The sequence below is a fragment of the Corvus brachyrhynchos genome, unplaced genomic scaffold, assembly GCF_000691975.1.
Source record: "Corvus brachyrhynchos isolate BGI_N302 unplaced genomic scaffold, ASM69197v1 scaffold89, whole genome shotgun sequence".
Lineage (NCBI taxonomy): Eukaryota > Metazoa > Chordata > Aves > Passeriformes > Corvidae > Corvus > Corvus brachyrhynchos.
Window position 1 is genome coordinate 734,965 of NW_008246063.1, and position 8,971 is coordinate 743,935.

The 8,971-nt window shown below is 45.4% G+C and overlaps 1 long non-coding RNA gene across 1 annotated transcript; it reads left to right on the forward strand.

The window, feature by feature from the left end:
- Nucleotides 1-83: 83 nt before the first annotated feature.
- On the forward strand, nt 84-8,662 carry LOC108449731. Its single transcript, XR_001866012.1, has 3 exons — nt 84-126; nt 740-2,660; nt 7,487-8,662. It is a non-coding gene; the product is annotated as an uncharacterized LOC108449731 (long non-coding RNA).
- The last annotated feature ends 309 nt before the right edge of the window (nt 8,663-8,971 follow it).

Here is an 8,971-nt window from a genome sequence, read left to right on the forward strand (position 1 = left end):
TTTTCTGCTGGACTGCTTCAATATCAGAACACATCGGGAGGACTTTCCACCGAGCACAGAGGGCCTGGCCCTGGGCCAAGCCCCAGCTCCGAGGAGACCAAAGGGAGGACTCGAACACTTTCCCAGGTATTTTCTCCACAGTCAAAGATTTTATCATTTAGCATTATTTTCCTTTTCTCGTGTGTTTGTTAAATAAATAGTTTTTATCTCCTTCACTTTTCTTCAAGGAAAATTTATTCTTTCCCGAACCTGGTGGGGGAGGGGTGGTGACCTGCCTTCTCTCAGAGGGTATATTTCTAAATCTGGCCAAACTGGCACAAGGGCCAAAAAACAAATTCCTGTGGGAAGAAAAAACCAAACCCCTACTTCCTTCTCCTGTGGGAGAAGCTGGTACAGCCACTTCAAAATTCACGTGTGGTGTCCCCTGTGGAAATGACAGAAATTTTCTTCAGGGGAGGTTTAGACTGGGTATTAGGAAAAAGTTTTTCATGGAAAGGGTTGTCAAGCATTGGAACAAGATGCCCAAGGAAGTGGTGGACTCGCCATCCCTGGAAGAGTTCAAAAATTGTGTGGATGTGGCACTTGAGGCCAACTTTTCCAGCTTTTTCTATGTGACACAGACAAATCCATGCAAAATTCCGCAGCTGGGAGGAAATTCAGCAGAACTGTGTCAGCTCAAGGACCTTGTGAATGCATCAAAGGCATAAACTCGTAACCCAGCTCTCTTTTCCCTTTGCAGGTGTAATTTCAATAACATCAGAATTACGAAGCTGATGAACAAATCCATCATCTTCTCCCTCAAGTGTAGGTGACAACTGTAGTTGCAACAAAGCCACATTCTGAAGGACATTCAAGGAGCTGCTGCTGTGTTCCACATTTTCCAAACTCCAGTGCTGCCAGCAGTGGAAAAGGATTTGAATTGGTTTGATATTTTGAGAAAATAAGGACATTAATGGTGAAGAATTCACTGCCTCCAACTCAGTCCCAGAGGATCTACCATGTGCACAACCCCCTCTCTATAAATTCCTTTTTTTTTTCTCACCTTGTAGTGGAAATTCCAGCTGTGCTTGCATTTAGGAAATGCTTTTCCTCTGAATTTCAAAAGGATGGAAAAGAAACCAACAGGAGAAGAATGAGCCCCATAATCCCATCCCTGGAAAACTCCAAGCAGCTTTGGAGTAAGGACATCTGCTGTGCAGGCTAAACCATAAAAACAGTGCTGGGATTTGTGGAGAATTTTCTGCTGAACTGATCAGGGTTTAGTATTTGAATGGTTTAATATCCCATTGAATATCTTGTATTCCAAAAAACCATATTTATTGATTTATTAATAATTTGACCTTTTGTTTTTTTGTCAGGAGGGAAAGTGAGTTTGGAAGAAGTGTTTGGGCAATGCTTCAGCCACAAGTTGGGATTCTTGGTCTTGTCTGTGCAGGGCCAGGAGTTGGACTTGATGATCCTTGTGGGTCCCTTCCGACTATGATTCCATGAAATCCTCTTTGCACAAGTTGGTGACCAAATACCTTTAGGCCGCTAAACAGAGGAAAATACATAAAATGATGAGCTATAGATGAAACATGGAAGAATTATCCCTCCTTGAGGGATTTGCTTCCTCAAAATCCTATCCAGATGTCTGATGACATCCTTTAACTGTGGTTAAAGATCATGGAATCATGGTTTGGGTTTGAAAGGACCTTCAAGATCATCCAGTTCCAACCCCTGTCATGGGCAGGGAAACCTTCCACTAGCCCACGTTGCTCCAAGCCCTGTCCAACCTGGCCTTGGATACTTCCAGGGATGGGGCAGCCACAGCTTCTCTGAGCAACCTGTGATAGGGCCTCCCCACCCTCCCAGGGAAGAATTCCTTCCTCATATCCAATCTAAACGTGTTCCCTTTCAGTTTAAAGCCATCAGGGATTTATGCAACCAGACGCCACCTGACCCTTCTCAAGGTTTTAACTACTTTAGGGTCTTTAAATCCAGAGTCTTGGTGACACTTGCAGAGGAGGGTTTTGGGGGACATTATTCCAGGATACTGGCAACACTGTCTTTTATCTAATATCTTTTGATTCCCAGTGGAAATCTGCTTAATAAAATGTGGCAGGAGTCTGTCGACTCACTTTGCACCTTTATGTGAAGATCAATGTCTGATGGATCAGTGATGCAATGGAAGAAGGATGAAAGGAAATAAAAGAGAACAGAATTTAAAAAAGGAAAAAGAAGAAAGGGTAGTGATGAATCTCTTACAAATTCCCCCAAGCTCCAGGCAGTCAATAATTTGACGTGAGCTGTGCCTAGGGCAGGCTCATATTTTCAGACAGGATATTAAGACATGCAAGGAGGAAAAAGAGAAGCAAGGGTGAGTTTTGCAGATCCCATTGGGTGGTGGGGAAGTCCCAGACACATTGATGCCTCTCCCTCCCTTTTCCCTTTGTCTCCCAGATCAGATTAACCGCTTCCTTATTAACACTGGGAATATTTGTGTGTATTTTGCATTTGCTGCCAATCAAGAAATGAATCTGTCATCCAAACTCAGGAGAAGAGGGGCAGGGAAGACACACGGCTGCAAAATTAATTTGCACGAGAGTCTGAGTAGCAAGAAAAGTTGCCTTGGAGCTGCTCATTAACCAGGCTGATGACAAAGGGAAAATAAAAAGAAGGTGAGTTTTAAGGCAACTTTCCAGCCAAGGCACTCAAACATCCATTTCCATCTGCCCAGGATGAACAACTTTGCATGAATTAGGCTCATGTGCACCATATGTCTCTTTATTTCCATCTTTATCCTCCTTCCAAAGCTGTTTAAAGAAAAGATGCCAGGTTGGTGTTTTAGAGGTTCAGCAAGTTCAATGCCAGGAACAAAAAAGCAACAAGCTCAAAAAAACCCCCAAAAAGCCTCCTAGAAAAAAATAAGAATAAAACAACTCCCCTGCCTAATCACTCTCACTAAAGAATTTGCATAATTTGCCTCCACTTTCGATATTTCTGCTGGCAGTACCATCGTTGCAGCAAAGCAAGAGACAATTAATTACCAATATTCACTTTAACTGAATTTAAATAACAATTAGAAATGCATCAATTATCAGCAGACACAGGGATATAAACCAGAAACCAAGGGATGGGTGAACCAGGTCAGTGAGTCCTGAGTGTGCAGCCCAAAGGCAGGAACAGCTGTTTCCAAGCTATGAAAGACAATGTTTGTCTGCTCCTTTCCTGGAGATTTCTGTTCCTGGCTGGCGTTTGGCTCAGGGATTGCAGAAGACTGTCAGGAGGCAGCTTTGAGGCATCATCATCACTTCACTGGAAGTTAAATAGAGCACAAAGAAGCCCTTTGCACTTCATTTCTTCACCCTGAACTTTTGAAGATAAGGCACATGTGGACCTTGTGTGAAGTAACAACTTTTGTTTGTGATGAAATGGAGGAATCCACACAGGAAAGTGTCCTGAGTATCTGCCTTTGGGATGAAAAATAGGAAGGAAGGTGATGACAAAGATTTGGAAGCGAAGTGGCCTTGGGGAGCTGAGATCTGGTTCCTTACAAGTTTAAATGTGAGTTTTGTGCCATGAGGAGAAAGGAGCAGAGGAAGCAGAGTTTTCCTAGAGAAATCCGCAGGTAACGTTTAGATTCTGCATTTTATTGCCTTATCTTCATGAAAACTTCCCTAATTCGCTTTGGTTTTGGGAGAATCACAGAATGGAAGGGATCTTCAAGATTACCTCATTCCAACCCCTGCCATGGGCACGGAGACTTTCTGCTATCCCAGGTTCCTCCAAGCCCTGTCCAACCTGGCCTTGGACACTTCCAGGGATGGGCAGCCACAGCTTCTCTGGGCAGCCTGTGCCAGGGCCTCTGCACCCTCCCAGGGAAGAATTTTTTCTTAATATCCAATTTAAACCTGCTCTCTCTCAGGTGAAGCCATTCCCCCTTGTCCTGTCAATCCAATGGTCTCTCCTCATCTTTCTTGTCAGCTCCTTTCAGGTACTGGAAGGAATTTGAGCCTCATTTCTTGGTTCTGATTATAAAAATTTTTGTTGAGATGGACTCACTTGACTCATCTTGGTCCAGTTTCCCCTAAAATTCCAATCTCTGTAGAATCCCTCTGCCCTCCTCAGAGGCAATCATCACCTTGTAGAAGTGCTGTCAGCATTGATTTTATTCTTCTTCCCAAATCACTGAAAACAATGCCCAAAACTTCTTGCGGAACCTGCATCAGCGATGATTTTCCATTGACAAATACTTCCTGAGATCTGTTATTTGACCAGCTTTTAATTGATTTGATATTTATGTTTCTCTTTTATTTTTTCCCTTTTAATACGACTTCGGGAAATGAATCAAACCCTTTAGAAAAGTCTCACACTGAGGCTGTTCCCAGTACCACCAATCTTGTTATCTCCTCAGAAACATAATCAGGCTGGCTTGACAAGGCCCCCTTCCTTAAAACACCTTGACTGACATTAATTGTGTTCTGAGCCTCTGGTTCTTTATTGATTGCATCATTTAGCTTTTTTTCCCCCTGCTATTTTGTGTAGAATTGATGCTCAGGCTTAGAAACTGATAATTGCCATCAGCAGCTGCTAATTGCCATCTCATTCCTCCTGTCCCACATGACATCAGTTTAGGACTTTCATGGATCTTCTTGCCTGAACTGTGGCACTCTGATGAGCTTTATTTATTTATTTAATAGGTTGTGGAGCTAAATGGTCTTTAAGGTTTCTCCCAACCCAACCCATTCCATAGTCCCATGATTTAGCAACTGAATGATCACTGAGAGGTGTGGCCCTTCCTTTGCTCCCTCTCTCCATGAGGAATGGGCTGCTGGAAAGCCAAATCCCGAGTGAAGAGCAGGGAGTGCTGAGCTCCTACCTAGAAATTCCCCTTTATTCCATGAAAGGTGATATTTAGCCTGACTTAAGTTTTTTTATTGTTGCTTATACACAAGAAAAGCTCTTCCTTTGGACTTTTCTGTGTTATCCTCCTAGGATAAAGCTGGGGTATTTGTATTTGACTGTCCTGAACTGGTAGGAGTTCACAAAACCTGATTGTGGGCACTCTTGGAGGTGACTGCAGCTGTGCTTTGCCCAGTGGAGGATGGAGGAGAGTTTTAGATGATCTTTAAGGTCATTTCCAACCCATTCCGTGTTTCTCTGCTAAACTGCAGCAGTTTAACATCAGCGGAGTGCAGGAGGATGTGACAGAGCACAGATCAGCTGCTGGAATTTCTGCAGGGGCTTGTTAACAGCACAGCTGGCCCGTGACTGGGAAAGGGCCACCCCAGGACATGACAAATGAATTATCTCCTATTTTTCATTGAGCAGGAGGGGTTTTTTACCTCCTGGGCACTGGAGATGAGTTTTGATGTCAGAAGTGGCAGAACCCTGTAAGAGTGAGCTGCCCAGAGATCAGTAATTCCAGAAATCTGCAGTCCTGAGTGCTGAGCCTGCAATAACCAGCTTGGTGGGGGGGGTTTTGAACTTGTTTTATTTTGATTCGTATGTTTAACCACTCACTCGATTCATTATGAAGCATTGCTCATGGCTGGCTGCATTCCCAGCCTGGTTTCCCAGGGAAATGGAATACATGGGATACAACTTGGGAGCTGTTTGTCTCATCCCTTGTACCTGTTCATCCTCTTCACTGACCCAGAACAGGCAATAGAATTTGTTGGCCAAGGAAGCTGTTGCTGCCCCATCCCTGGAAATGTTCAAGGCCAGGTTGGATGGGGCTTGGAGCAACCTGGGATAGTAGAAGGTGTCCCTGCCCATGGCAAAGGGGTGGAATGAGAAGATTTTTAACATCCTTTCCAACCTAAACCATTCTGGGATTTTGTGAAAAGGAGTTTGAAGCCTTTAATGTGTGACTTGCTTGGTGAAACATCTGTCTGAGAGAGGAGAGCTATTGTCAGCATTGCAGGGAGGCAGAGCAGGCAGCCATGGGATGGAGGTGAAGGGAATACAGAAAGAAAGGAGGAGCTTGCAAGGCAGAGAAAGTCACAGGGAAATAGATTTGGGCAAATTTTGGATCATACTGGAGTGGGGGAATTATGGAATGGACTTGGAGAACTAAGAACCTGAGCTCTGGTACCTGAGCTGTAGCTCTGGGGGTTTGGGAAGAAGGGCAGGGAATCTCATTACATCATTAACAACTTGCCCAACTCCCCTATGGATTCTCATGCCTGATTTTCCACAGTCATTAATACCAGTTCACTTCCAGCATCTGCTTTTGGGCGCAGGATCTGATGTCCCTACACCACTTTTCCAGCTGCAGTGCACTTCTGGCAGCTGATATTTTCCAGGCAGGTGAAATTTCCCTTGTTTCCACCATTTTTTGCCTTTTCCAGCAGTGCATGCTGGTCAGACTGGGATTGATTATCAGGAATGGTCTGAAGAGGGAGGGAAAGTCAGGAAACTCCCTCGCTCCCCTCTGCTGCATCCATCACACACAAATCCAGGCACAAACAGCTTGTGCTGGCTCTTTGCACACCTGCAGCACATCCAGGCATGGATAAATCCCTGTTTCCTGCACCAACTCACCACTTATAGTTACACCAATGTGCTGCTCACAGCAGAAATGGAGATATCAGAGGCTTGGGCCTCCCCCTCACAGCCTGGAAAAATTCATCCTGGCTCCCTGCAATTTCACACCACAGACATTCTGTGCTTACAGCAAACTCAGAGCTTCTTACACACTGAAATATCCCTGTTTCCTCAAAATAGCCACACTTTTCCTTAAAGCCACTCATTCTGGACTTGCACGCCACCGATGGAGGTCTTTGAGCACTCTGTTTTCTTTGGATGGGTGTGAATCTTCATATTTAATATAAAATTTATTATGAAATCACAGAATCACAGAATGGTTTGGGTTGGAAGAGACCTGAAACTTCATTTTGTTCCACTCCCTGCCATGGTCCAGGTTGCTCCAAGCCCTCATGGCCTTGAACACTTTGAGGGATGGAGCATCCCTGGAATACCTAAAATAGACCCAAAAATATAATTTAAATATAGATACTACATTAATTTTTGAAGTAGCATTAGGTATTTCCACAAACCTCGCCTGTTTTTAAGTGCTGCAGACAAAGAAAACAGAGGCAGATCCCCTAAAATACACTCGCCAGGCATCTGCACACAACAGTTCCTGTGTGGGTGGATATGTGAGGAAAAATCAATTTTCTGGAGGTTTCCTGTGGTGCCTGTCACCCCTTCATCTTAATTAAACACAAAAAAATCCCTGCTCCACGTCCCATCCATCAGCCTGAAGACACAGTGACCGAGCTGGCGCTCCCCACGCCTCTGTCCTGCGGGCCAGGGAGGGCTGGAGGGATAAATTGCTCCGTGGTGACATCCTGATTTGGGCACACGTGGTCTCCCTGCATCCAGCTGAACAATATTCCCTGCTCCTCTCCGCATCTTTACAATTTCCTTGATTTTGGAATTTATATTTGCTTCTCTCTGTGTTTCTTAAAGTGGCTCTTTTTTCCTCTCTCACATTCAGGTCCAGACATGGGTTGTTGTCATCTGACCCCTCCTGGTCCCCAGCATCCCAAACACATGTTAATATCAAGGATGTCAGCAAGTGTGGAAAGGTCGGACAACCCCGCTGTTCCCATCAATTTTCGCACTTCTGAGGCTCAAAAGCAGCACCTACAAAAGACCTTTTCTAGTGCTGCTGTAAGAAAAACCTGCAAAGCTTCCAAAACAGGGGAGGGAGGGCAGCTCAGCAGGCACTGAGGGAAAAAAAGGGTCATCCAGGGGCAAAGTGCTGTGATCCAGGAGAGCTGAACACCTTTCCTGGCTGGATATTGATTTCTGTGCTTGTGCTTGAATCCAGACTTGTCTGGAGGAGCTCTGAGGGCAGCGTGGGGTTCTCCACTCCCCCAAGCCCTGGGCTGTGGTGAACGTGACCATGGCCAGGTGGGGAGACCTCAGATGTCCCTCTTTTGATGGAATTGGCTCTCTACAGGCAGGTAAAACTATCCAGGACTGCTTGTCTGCCTTGGGGATGAGTGAGACATTGCTCCATCCACAGGACAATCCCTCCTCACTTGGGATATAAAGTGGCTTTTCCCATCTACTGACTTGCTGGACCACAACCTCCTGAAATCAGAGGGGTGCAGGCCAGGTGTGTGTGAAGGGACAAGGTGACATTTTTATCAGTGGCAGGGCAGAGTGTGAGGCTTTTGTCCCTGAATTCCAGCAAGTTACAAAGAAATGAGCCTTCCAACAGGTAGCAAGTCAATAATATGGATAAAAAGCATGTGAGTCATCACACTTGGATATAAAAGCTCATTTCAAGCCTCCTTTTCATCTTCCAGGGGAGGATTGCACAGCACAGGGCTATCAGCTGACCACTGACCAAGTGTCTGCCCCTTCTCCCAAGTAGCAAGTGATGGGACAAGAGGAAATGGTTTCAGGTTGCCCAAGGGGAGGTTTGGATTGGTTAGAAGGGAAAACTTCTTCCCCAAAAGGGTTGTCATGGAAAACTTCTTCCCCTAAAGGGTTGTCAGGCATTGGAACAGGCTGCCCAGGGAAGTGGCTGAGTCACCATCCCTGGAGGGATTTCAAAGATGTGTGAATGTGACACCTGGGGACTTGAGTGGTGGGCTCGGCTGTGCTGGGGGAACAGTTGGACTCAATGATCTCAGAGGGCTTTTCCAATCTAAATGATGCTATGATTTGGAAAAATTTTTTCCCCAAAATGGTTGTCAAGCCCTGGAACAGGCTGCCCAGAGAAGTGGCTGAGTCACCATCCCTGGAGGGATTTAAAAGATGTGTAGGTGTGACATTTGGGGACATGGTTTAGTGGTGGCCTTGCCTGTGCTGGGTTAATGGTCCTTCCTTTGCTGACCTCCAAAGCTGGATTGAAGTGATTTGACCTCCTGGCACCTCCTCTGCTGCCAAGTTTCTCTCTGTTCTCACTCTGAATGTCACCAAGTGGTGACACTCGCCAGTGCTCAGCCAGTGCAGCAGAGTCTGGGTA